The sequence below is a fragment of the Zingiber officinale genome, chromosome 1A (assembly GCF_018446385.1).
Source record: "Zingiber officinale cultivar Zhangliang chromosome 1A, Zo_v1.1, whole genome shotgun sequence".
NCBI classification, from domain to species: domain Eukaryota; kingdom Viridiplantae; phylum Streptophyta; class Magnoliopsida; order Zingiberales; family Zingiberaceae; genus Zingiber; species Zingiber officinale.
Window position 1 is genome coordinate 80,790,193 of NC_055987.1, and position 13,184 is coordinate 80,803,376.

A 13,184-nucleotide genomic window follows, 5' to 3' on the forward strand; every position below is an offset into this window, starting at 1 on the left:
GGACTGCGTCCATAACACTAGCTAAGTCATATTGGATTAGACTAAACTTTGTTATCTTTATTCTCTGCATATAAAAAAAATCTAATAATAATAAAATATTTTCACTCTTCTTCCTTACTACATTCATTTTTCTTTTAATTTCTTGTTGGCATATTTTCTATCTTGTTCTCTTTTCTTTTGCATGCATAAAGCTAACCTTTCAGGACAGCTGCTACCATTTGATCCAGAGATTGACAGGACCTTTCTGAGGAGAAGGAATTTACAGAAAGCTTTCCAAGCAGCAAAAGAATCCTTAGGAATGGCCGATAAACCGCTGAAAGATTATGCGGCACCATATGCACAAGGGGTCCGATCCAGTATCACCCGGCCACCCATCGATGCTAACAACTTTGAGATTAAGCTCGCAGTAATCCACATGGTCCAGCAAAATCAATTTAGAGGAGGACCACACGAAGACCCGAATCATCATCTAGAGATGTTTTATGAAATCTGTGGCACGATGAAGGTGAATGAGGTTCCTCCAGAATCGGTGAGACTACTTCTTTTTGGATTTTCTCTGAAAGATAGGGCCAAGTAGTGGCTGAATTCTCTACCAGCAGATAGCATATCATCTTGGGAACAATGTGAGCAGAAATTCTTAGACAAGTTTTACCCTCCAAGCAAGACTTCCTACATGAGGAACTTGATTGTCAGCTTCAAGCAGATAGACTCAGAATCCCTATTTGAAGCTTGGGATCGATTCAAGAGCATGCTGAGACAGTGCCCCCATCATGGCCTTGAGAAGTGGTTACTTCTACACACCTTCTACAATGGAATAAATTATCACACGAAGGTATCATTGGATTCTGCGGCAGGAGGAGCACTGATGAACAAAAGCCTTGATGAAGATGAAGAGATAATAGAGTATGTGGCACTAAACCACCATCAGTGGGAATCTGAAAGATCTAGCGGTGCTTTCTCAAGAAATCAGATGAAGGCGTCAGGGAAATTTGAGGTGGATGCATTCACACTCATGTCTGCAAAGCTGGACGCCCTGACTAAGAAATTTGAAGACATGGGTAGCGACACAACTAATGCAATAGTTTGTGCTTACGACATCTGTGGAAGTGCAGACCACGCTCAAGACACTTGCCCCCTTGGGCCAATGCAGCCATAGATAAACTAGCTTGAGCAATGCATTGCAATAACAGGCTACAATCAGAGGTAAAACAATCCGTACTCCAATACATACAACCCTGGATGAAGGAACCACCCCAACTTTCATACCGAAATAATCAAGACCATGGGCCAGCACATCATACCTACCAACCTGGACAGTAGACTCATCAACAACAGCAACCTACACAGCTGTCTAGGATTGAAAAGATGCTTGAGGAAGCTCTCTCGGAGCAAAAGGAGATGAGGAGCGAGATCAAACAACTGACTCAAAGGCTGGAGAACTCAGAAAAACACCAGAAGATGCAAGACAGCCAGATAGCCCAGATAGCTCAGTCCGTCTCGAGAGCACAGGGTACATTCCCAGGGAATCCAGATTTAAATCTGGTGGAACATTACAATCGCATTGAGCTGTGGAGCGGACGTACTGTGGGAAACCCCCAAATCATGACTCAGATGGAGCTTGACTTAGAAAAGGAACCCACTCCCCTAATGCACAATCAGACGTAAAACAAGGATGGAGAAGTGGTTACTAAAAAAATTGAAGAAGCTCTTCAGACTACCGTATAAAATCGCACGATTCCTTTTCCTCAGAAGCTTATAGCATCCCAAAGGGATGAAGAGTTCCACCGGTTTCTGAGAAAAGTCAAAGAGATTTGCATTGAAGTACCATTGTTAGATGTGCTGCACCAGATGCCAAAGTTCACAAAATTTTTAAAGGGAATCTTATCCAATAGAAGGCAGAAGGGCGACTTCGAGACTGTAGCACTAACAGAGAATTGCAGCGCCCTCCTTATGGCGAATCCTCCACCCAAGCTTCAGGACCCAAGAAGTTTCTCCATACCGTGCAAAATTAGTTCTGAACTTATACCAAGAGCTTTCTGTGACTTGGGAGCCAGTGCCAGCCTGCTCCCGTACTCTTTATGCAATAAGCTGGGTTCCAGAACATTAAATTGACCACGATGGCACTGCAACTAGCTGACCATTCATGCAGGTACCCGATGGGAATAGTGGAGGATGTGCCAGTTGAAGTAGGTGGATGCATAGTTCCTACAGATTTCATTATCTTTGACATGGAGGAAGATCCCAAGATACCGATCATCCTTGGAAGACCATTCCTTGCCACGGCTGGAGCCATCATTGATGTAAAAAGCCATAAGTTATCCTTGGAGATCGGCAAGGGAAAGATCGAATTTGATTTGTCCAATTCTTCCATATGCAACCCCCCCTTCTCAGGGAAACTCTCACAAAATCAGCACATACAAAGAAGGGGAGTACAGTTTCCATGAGAGTTCCCCTCCAGCAAGCAGTAAGAAATACATCTATCCTGCACGAGCAAAACTAAAGTCGCAAGCTGGAGCATCAACCCTAGAAGGAGAGCCGTCCTCCAACGGATTCAGCCCACACTGACTGAAACGGGGTCGAGCTAAAGACCTAAAACAAGCGCTTCTTGGAGGGAGTAGGCGGCGCCGCACGGGATGGGGCACGGTCGTGTCTTATAGACACGACCGGGTTGGATCAGATTGCACGGTCGTGCCGAATGGCACGGCCTCTTCTTTCCTCCCCTCGGCCGAGCTCGCACGGCGTTGCCGAATGGCACGGCCCAAGGCTCCCTCCTCTCTTGACAAGCGCTTCTTGGGAGGCAACCCAAGGGTTTTCTTTTCATTTTGTTTTAATGTCTCGTCATCCATTTTATTTCCTTTTATTTCTTTAAGATTCAATCAAGTAGTATTACTTATTTCGTGTTCATTTTAAGGATGTGCATAATATCCACAAGCTGGTCGTGAGCGTTTCATGGGCGTGGAGGCATTAGAGGAGCCAAAATAACTGAGGACGAGTCATCCCACGTTTAAAGGAGGTGGTCATGTAACCCTGCACGGCCGTTCGGAGATTGCAGAGAAGTAGAATCCACTAGTCGTGCACCCTTGCACGGCCATATGGCTAGTGCAGAGAAGAGAAGGAAAGTAGCCGTACCATTTGGCACGACCATGCAAGAGAGTCCAGAGAGGAGGAAGCCCTGGGTCGTGCCATTCGGCACGGCCATGCGAGCCCGGCCGAGTGGAGGAAAGAGGAGGTCGTGCCATTCAGCACGACCGTGTAATCTGATCTAACCCAGCCGTGTCTATAAGACACGGTCGTGCCCCATCCCGTGCGGCACCGCCTACTCCTGTTAGTTAGAGCCCTAGAGCCAATCATTTGATGATTGTATTATGGACTTGTTGTATCATATTCTTATATAAATAAAGGCATTTATTGTTTTGGTTATTATACTTACTTGTATTGGTGCCAAATAAACTAAGTATAATTGAACCCTTGAGTAGAAGGTTCTCACCTATATCAATCGGTTAGTTGAACCGATAGTGAGATGATATAGGGAACACTACTCTTAATCATTCCTAGTCGAGTATTAACATTCAGGGACAATGTTAATGCAATAAGACTAGCATGTAGGTCAACTCGATGACTTGATCTCACAAGTCATGGATATAGAGATATCAAGTTGACACATGGGTATGCATTGGAGAATGTATACTGAATGACCTGCCATGAGAAAGTATCATGGATCGTTATAAGAGTGTCATATACTTTCTCATGTGTCTATTAGTATGACTACTAGTCCTTAGACCTGAAGTCACTATGGATCCCTACATAAGGAGTTATGTACTTTGGTTTCGTCAAACGTCACCCGTAACTGGGTGGACTATAAAGGCGATTACTGGGTATGTAACAAATTATGCAGAAGGATGTGTGTGGTGTAGATGGGATCTATCCCTCCTATATGACGGGAGCGACATCGATATTCTTGATAGAGTAAGACCACGAAGTGCATGGACATGCCCAAATGAGTCAATATGAGATATTGAGCTCATTTGATTTAGTGAGTCTACTTGGAGTTCAAGATTTAGATTGATCAGAGGATGACACAGTCTATGCCTCACATTGATCAATCTAGATGTCTAGGATAGAAGGACACTTGTCATATATTTTGAGGAGTCACAGTTAGTAGTCACAAGGTGATGTTGGATCTCAACATTCTTGTAACATTGGGTAGTAATGATGTGTTGCTAGATACCGCTCATTACTTATGCTCCTAAATGGGTTTAGGGGCATTGCCAACGTTACAAGAACCTATAGGGTCACACACTAAGGACAATAAGATGGAGATTAGGTTCATATGATGAACCAAGAGGATTAGATTCATTTGATGAATCAAATTGGATTAAGAGTAATCCTAATTGGGCTAATTGAGTTGGACTCAAGTTGATTCATGTGTTCAATGAGTCTAATTTAGATTATGACTCATTGAATCAATTTAATTAAATGAATTAGATTTATTATATTAAATTAGCTTGAATTAAATGGTTGGATTAGATCAACCATGAGAGAGATTAAGTCAAGTTTGACTTGACTTGAGAGGAAGATGAAGAGTCAAGTTTGACTTGACTTTATGCCACCTCATTGGTGAGTTGGCATTGAGTGGGCCAATGATGATGCTCCACATCATCATGGTTTCTTAAGTGGGATGCCACCTCATGGGAGTTACCAAGAGTTGTGACTCTTGGCATTCCATGGGAGTTACACATGCTCTTAATGTGGCCGGCCACATGAATGGGAGGAATAAGTTTCATTTTGTGAATTATTCTCATTCATTCCATCATCTTCTTCCTTGCTCCATTTTTATCTCCCTCTCCTCTCCATTGCCGAGACCTTCTTGGAGTGCTAGCACACTCAAAGGTTCTCCTTCCATCAAGTTGTTCGTGTGGATACGCATAGAGAGTTATCTACCTTGACAACTTGAGATCCGACATCTCCTTGGACGAGCGGGATACGAAAAGGGCACGCATCGAAGGTATAAAAGGTTTCCCCTTTGTAGATCTACTATAGATCGAAGTTTGTAAACTCGTACTCGTATTTTATTTTAGTTTTTCTTTGCACGGATCCGGTGGCTGGGGCTTTCGGGGTTTCCGCGACGCGAAAAAGCGGTTTTCGCGGCCCGAAAAACCCAACAACTCCCTCCAAGAAACCCTACCCTCTACCTTCTTCTCTCCCAAAACCCTTCCCCTCCCCAATACACCTCATCTAACCCTAATTTCTCCCTCTAGAGTCCACTTTTCCTTATATCTACATCTAGATCTAACACATTCCCAAGCCAAAACTTTGGAAAAAGAAGTTAATCCCCTATTCCTCCTCTCCCCTGCTCCTATCCTCAAGGACTTATCTCCACGGAATTCTAAGTTCACCATGTCGCAGATCTTGAAGAGACATCGTCGAGGAAGTGGTGGATCTAGAGAAGGAGATGCACCAGGAGGTGACAAAAGCAAAGGGAAAGCTTCATCATCAAAAGGCAAAGGGAAGAGGGTAGCACGCGCCGAAGGTAACGAAAATATATTTAATATTATTTTTAGAAATCAAGATAAAAAAGCTAGATATGATAACCTTGTCGCTAGGAAAATTGTATGCACGAAATATATGGATCCCGCTACTATGGATATGCTAGGAATTATGGATGATATTGATTGGATGATTAGCTCTTTAGATTGGAATGATATAATGTATTGTCATGCACTGACTTACCCTCGTCTAGTTCTTGAATTTTTGAGTTTGCTTGATGTTAAATATTCATCCGAAGAGGACTACATAGGGATCATAACTTTTAGGATGATGAACAAAGAAGCTCGGTGGACCTTTAATGATTTTAATGATTGTTTTAGTTTACCTAATGGAGGTGCCCGAGGATTTGATAGTGGGATTAGATGGAATGAATTTTGAAGGTCGATAACCGGATCGAATGACCCATATGAACCCTCTAGAGCCAAGGCATCCCGCATACAAAACCCGACCTTTAGATACATGCACCGAGTGATGAGCAAAATAATCTTTGGTCGAGGAGATAGTGACGGGGTGATTAAAAAGATTGAACTCTATTCTCTTTGGGCAATGTTGAAGAAAGTTTATTTTGATTCCGGATTCCATTTCCTATAAACCTTAGTAAGGGTAGCTAGGGTTCGGGGGCAATTGTGTTTGGTGGATTGATTACTCCAATAGCACATCATTTAGGTTGTGATCTTGATGGACTAGAGGTTATTCATGGCAATGACAAGATCGACATCGATTCTTGTCTTGCAATGAAGATGATTTGTCGGGATGAGAATGAGTTTGCCTTTCCTAGGGCCTTTGGATTTCCTCTACCCCTTCCTTATCCCGAGTGCACTTCAGTTCACAATCCCGCGAATTGGGTGATCACGGATCCAGTTTCCCAGGATGTTCCTGTTAGTTAGAGCCCTAGAGCCAATCATTTGATGATTGTATGGACTCATGTATATCATATTCTTGTATATTAATAAAGACATTTGTTTGGTTATTATACTTATTTGTATTAGTGCCAAATAGACTAAGTATAATAGCGTCCTTGAGTAGAAGGTTCATACCTATATCAATCGATTAGTTGAATCGATTGTGAGATGATATAGGGAACACTACTCTAAATCATTCCTAGTCGAGTATTAACATTCAGGGACAATGTTAATGCAATAAGACTAGCATGTAGGTCAGTTTGATGACTTGATCTCACAAGTCATGGATATAGAGATATCAAGCTGACACATGGGTATACATTGGAGAATGTATACTGAATGACCCACCATGAGAAAGTATCATGGATCATTATATGAGTGTCATATACTTTCTCATGTGGCTATTAATATGACTATTAGTCCTTAGACTTGAAGTCACCATGGATCCCTACATAAGAAGTTATGTACTTTGGTTTCGTCAAACGTCACCCGTAACAGGGTGGATTATAAAGGCGATTACTGGGTATGTAACAAATTATGCAGAGGGATGTGAGTGATGTAGATGGGATCTATCCCAACGATATAACAGGAGCGACATCAATATTCTTGATAGAGTTAGACCACGAAGTGCATGGCCATGCCCAAATGAGTCAACATTAGATGTTGAGCTCATTTGATCGAGTGAGTCTACTTGGAGTTCAAGATTTAGATTGATTAGAGGATGACACGGTCTATGCCTCATATTGATCAATCTAGATGTCTAGGATAGAAGGACAATGACATATATTGTGAGGAGTCACAATTAGTAGTCACAAGGTGATGTCGGATCTCGACATTCTTGTAACTTGGGTAGTAATGATGTGTTGCTAGATACCGCTCATTACTTATGCTCCTAAATGGGTTTAGGGCATTGCCAACGTTACAAGAACCTATAGGGTCACACACTAAGGACAATTAGATGGAGATTTGGTTCATATGATGAACTAAGAGGATTAGATTCATTTGATGAATCATATTGGATTAAGAGTAATCCAAATTGGGCTAATTGAGTTGGACTCAAGTTGATTCATGTATTCAATGAGTCTAATTTAGATTATGACTCATTAAATCAACTTAATTTAATGAATTAGATTCATTATATTAAGTTGGCTTGAATCATATGGTTGGATTAGATCAACCATGAGAGAGATTTGATCAAGTTTGACTTGATTTGAGAGGAAGAGAAAAAGTCATGTTTGACTTGACTTTTTGCCACATCACTAGTGAGTTGGCAAGATGTGGACCAATAGGATTGCTCCACATCATCAATGTGTGCCACCTCATGGAGGTTACAAGCCTCCATAGCATTTAATGTGGCCGGCCCACATTAAATGAGGAGTTACACTTGTTGTCATGTCATTTAGTGAGGTTGCAAGATGTGGAATAATAGTGTTAATCCACATCATCCTAGAGTGCCACCTCATGGGGGTTACAACTCTTAATGGTCTCCACATTAATTGGAATTAATGTGGGGAGTTACACCTCCAAGATGTGGCCGGCCACTCTAGTGGGGAATGAAAATATTTGTTTTTCATTCAAGTGTGATTAAGCCTTCTTCTTCCTCCTAGAGTTCTTCTTGCTCTCTCCCTCTCCTCCTTCCTTGGCCGAACCACATAGGTGCTAGCACACCTTGGTTTTTGGTCACCTCCATCTAGTGTGTCCGTGTGGATACTTCTAGAGGACCGTGCGCTTGACGGTCTTGAGATCCGGCAACTCCTTGGATGAGCGGGATAAGCGAAAGGCACGCTTCGAAGGTATAACCCTTATCTAGTGTAGATCTAAAGGTTTTACAAACTCGTACAAGAAAAGGTTTTTCGAAAAGTTTTTGTTTACGAATCTTTGCACGGATCTACGGCTTTGGGTGACTCGGGGTTTCCGCGACACGAAAAAGCGGTTTTCGCGGCCCGAAAAACCCAACAGTGGTATCAGAGCCAGGTTCAAAGACTTGTACGAGTTTGTTTGTATTTTTATGAAAAATATACATTCTGTGATTTTCTGTAAAAATTGAGTTTTTAGAGTTTTTATGAGTAATTTTTCCGTAGAAGCGAAGCACAAGTGTCTCGGCACTTGTAGGCTTCGGGTTCCTTTAAACGGCTTCGTTTTGCCCCAAATCCGTTTGGGACAGCGGGTCGGGTGCCATTAGATCGCAAAGGAGCAACTCACGATGGTTAGATCGTGGGTAGGGGCACTTCCCCTAAGGGAATTTGCTTCGCGATTGCACCCAAAATCGCTAAAAACGAACCCAGCGGGAAGATTTTTCCGAAACAGTTTCGACCCAAATCGCTTTGGGACAGCGGGTTTAGGCTGTTGGATCACATAGGAACCCTCGCGATGGTTAGATCGCGGTAGGGGCGCTGTCCTGGGCCAAGGGATCCGTTCAGATTAGAAACCGCTAAGGGACCGGAAATTTTACTCATAAAATTGTAAAATTATTTTAAAATTACAGAAAATTATGAAAATATATAATTTTGAATTATATATTAATTTTTGATAGTCATGGCCCAAAATACCCAATAGGATTGGATTTGTGTTGTATTCATAATACGGCCAGCGTGTGTTACGTTGTAATGTGTTTGTATTTTATTTTTTTCCCACGGCCTGCGCGTCGTGCCTTTCTCTTATTCTGGTTGTAAATTAGGTTTATACTCGAATGTAACTCGAGTTTCAAATAGTAATGTACAAATTGGAGCGGTGGAGGGTCCACACGAGATGGAGTTCCGAGGCGGGCACGAGCAACACAAGATGGTCAAAGGGAGGAGTTTGGAGAAGCTGTTGACCCTAGGTGGACCATTCGATCTTCTCATTGGCTTGAGAAGATCGTAGTAGGGCCATGACTAAATCACAAATAGATTAATTAATTAATTGTTATGTATCTGATGCATGTTTAATAATTAATTAATTAGTGCCTTAACGATTAGATTAGATCTAAGTCGTGCACATGATGCACCCTTGCGATTAGATTAGATATAAGTCATGCACAAGATGCATCCTTCTCGATTAGATTAGATCTAGATCGAACCAACTCTAAATGCCTAACCGTGCCGTGATACCTATCACTACCTCGATCACATGTATTGTTGAATCTGCCAAAGCAGAGCAATACATATTATCTTGGTAGGGTACGGAGGGACAATCTTGGTCCCGCCTATCAACGCATGGGTGAATACAAACTCAATTAGATTGAGTATTCCTAGTTACTCGGTTGGATCGAGTCAACTATAGGCATTCTTCCAATAGTAGGAAAGGTAGGACAAAAATCACGTTTATATTAACTCTCGGGCGTATTAGCCAAAGCTAACTCGAGTTTTAATATAAATGCAGATATTAATTCTATAAACAAGGGTTGCATAGAGATGTAATTGGTAATCATTACCTACCGATCATACTAAGCCTTGGGCGTATTAGCCAAAGCTAACTCAAGGGTTAGTATGATGTGGATCTTGTCCCACATGAATTATAGTATTCAGTGGGAGCATCATTTCGTTAAAGGCCTAATTAAATGATTTTTAAAGGAATATGATATTTATTTCTGCAAATTTTCTGTTGTAGTTAACCATGACGTCGAACACGAATTCCTTCTCTCTGCGATCTGTCCTTGAGAAGGACAAGCTCAACGGAGCGAATTTCCTGGACTGGTACAGGAACTTGAGAATAGTTCTCACCCAGGAGCGTAAGCTGTACGTTCTGGAGCAGCCCATTCCGGAGGCTCCTCCTACCAATGCCACAAGAGCTGAAGAAGCATCAAGATGACACATTAGATGTGTCCTGTCTAATGCTCGCGACCATGAACTCTGAGCTTAAGAAGCAACACGAGTTGATGGGCGCTTACGATATGGTTGAGCATCTTCGCCAACTATATCAGGGACAAGCGAGGCATGAGAGATTTAAGGCACTGTTTCAGTGCAAGATGTCAGACGGGGCTCCCGTAGGTCCTTATGTACTCAAGATGATTGGGTACATAGAGAACCTACAAAGACTGGGGTTCCCACTTGGCCAAGAGCTGGCCACTGACTTAATCTTGCAATCCATGCCGGATAGCTATAGTCAATTCGTTCTGAACTATAACATGAACGAGATTGACAAGCCACTGCCCGAGCTCCTTATTATGTTACGAACCGCTGAGGTTAACCTTAAGAAGGTTAAGCACATTCTGATGGTCCAGAAGCACAAGGACAAAAGCAAGCCCAAAGGCAAGGGAAAGTCCCAAGCCAAGGGCAAAGGCAAGGCACTGAAGCCTAAAGGAGGGGTCACCAAGAATGCTACCTACTTCCACTGCGGTCAGACCGGGCACTGGAAGAGGATCTTAAGAAGAAGCGAAGTGAGACTTCCACTTCAGGTATATATGTTATAGAAGTCAATCTATCTATTTCTACATCTTGGGTATTAGATACTGGATGTGCTTCTCACATTTGTATTGATGTGCAGGCGTTGAGAAATAGCAGGACATTGACAAAGGGCGAGGTGGACCTACAAGTAGGCAATGGAGCACGGGTTGCTGCTGTTGCTGTAGGGATTTACTTTCTATCTCTGCCCTCTGGGCATGTACTAGAGTTAGTCGATTGTTGTTATGTGCCTGCATTAACTAAGAACATAGTTTCAGTTTCTTGTTTAGACAAGAAAGGATACTTTTTTATAATAAAACAAATGTTGTTCTGTTTATTTAAAAGATATGTTCTATTGTAGTGCACCTCTGATAAACGGACTCTACATTCTAGACCTTGAGAGCCCTATCTATAACATAAATACCAAGAGGATCAAGTCGACTGACTTGAACCAAACCTATCTCTGGCACTGTCGCTTAGGTCATATAAATGACAAGCGCTTATCCCAGCTCCATAAGGATGGTTTGCTGGACTCATTTGATTTAGAATCATATGAGATATGCGAGTCATGCCTACGAGGCAAGATGACCAAGACTCCCTTTAGTGGGCACAGCGAGAGTTAAGACTCATACATAGTGATGTATGTGGCCCTTTCAATGTCGCTGCTAGAGGCGGTTATAGGTACTTCATCACATTTACTGATGATTTCAGTAGATACGGTTATGTGTACTTGATGACACATAAGTCGGAATCCTTTGAAAAGTTTAAAGAATTCAAGAATGAAGTACAAAACCAGCTTGGCAAGAGTATTATAATACTTCGATCAGATCGAGGTGGTGAATACTTATGCCATGAGTTTCGTGACTACTTAGCTGAGTGTGGGATTTTATCTCAACTCACTCCTCCTCGAACACCACAGTGGAATGGTGTATCCGAAAGGAGGAATCGTACCTTATTAGATATGGTACGATCTATGATGAGTCACAATGATCTTCCGACATACCTTTGGGTTTATGCTCTAGACACGGTAGCTTTTATACTCAACCGAGTTCCATCCAAGGCCGTGATAAAGACACCATATACGATATGGACTGGGAGAGATGCCCAGGTGTCTTTCATGAGGATTTGGGGTTGTGAGGCTTACGTTCGACGTCAAGTCTCAGACAAGTTAGGATCCAAATCCGACAAGTGCTACTTTATCGGATATCCCAAGGAAACTAAGGGATATTACTTCTACATTCCCAGTCAGCACAAGGTAGTTGTGGCAAAGATTGGGGTCTTTCTAGAAAGGGACTTTGTTTCTAGAAAGACTAGTGGGAGCACATTCGATCTTGAAGAAGTTCAAGATGCGAACAATAGCACTGATGCCTCGATGGAAATTGAACTGGAACCACAAAGTGTTGTGGATGATGTTGTTCCACAAAGAGTTGAGGAACAACAACCAGTTCAAGTAGACATACCTCTTCGCAGTTCCGATAGTCGTCAGCATGAGAGATACTCATTTCTCTTGTCGACCATGGTGACATTGTGCTCATAGAGGATGAGCCCACCACCTATCAGGATGAGACCAGATTCCGAGACATGGCTAGAGGCCATGAGGAATCTTCGATTCGATGATGCAATCAAGCAGTTTGGTTTCATCAAGAATGAAGATGAGCCTTGTGTCTACAAGAAGGTTGTAGAAAACATAGTTGTCTTCCTCATATTGTATGTGGATGACAAACTACTCATTGGGAAGGACATCCCTCTGTCAAGACCTGACTAGGGAGTTGCTTATCAATGAAGGACTTAGGTGAGGCATCCCACATTCTTGGGATATAGATCTATAGAGATAGATCTGAGAGATTGCTTGGCCTAAGTCAGAGTACATACATGCAGAACTCCAAGAAGGGATTTCTGCCGATGTCACATGGCGTGAGTCTTTTGAAGACTCAAGGTCCCTCTTCTGGAGAGGAGAGAGACCACATGGATCAGATCCCTTATGCCTCAGCTATAGGATCGATCATGTACGCCATGCTATGTACTCGACCTGATGTCTCGTATGCTTTGAGCATGACGAGCAGATACCAGTGAAGTCATTTGATAGCGGTCAAGAATATTTTTAAGTACTTAAGAAGGACTAAAGAATATTTCTTGATATATGGAGGCAATGATAAGCTAGCTATAAAGGGTTACAGTGATGCTAGCTTCCAGACCGACCAGGATGACTATAGATCGCAGTCAGGGTTCGTATTCTACTTGAATGGTAGTGCTATGAGCTGGCAGAGTTCACAGCAGTTCTACAACGTTTCCATCTTATTCGCGAGATTATCGATAGAGGAGATGTGAAGATTTGCAGAGTATCTATAGAAGCTAACATCGCAGATCCCTTGAC

At 42.4% G+C, this 13,184-nt stretch overlaps 1 pseudogene; it reads right to left on the reverse strand.

Annotated features, from left to right (window-relative positions):
* Positions 1–705: 705 nt before the first annotated feature.
* On the reverse strand, positions 706–777 carry LOC122039216 (annotated as a pseudogene).
* Positions 778–13,184: the final 12,407 nt, after the last annotated feature.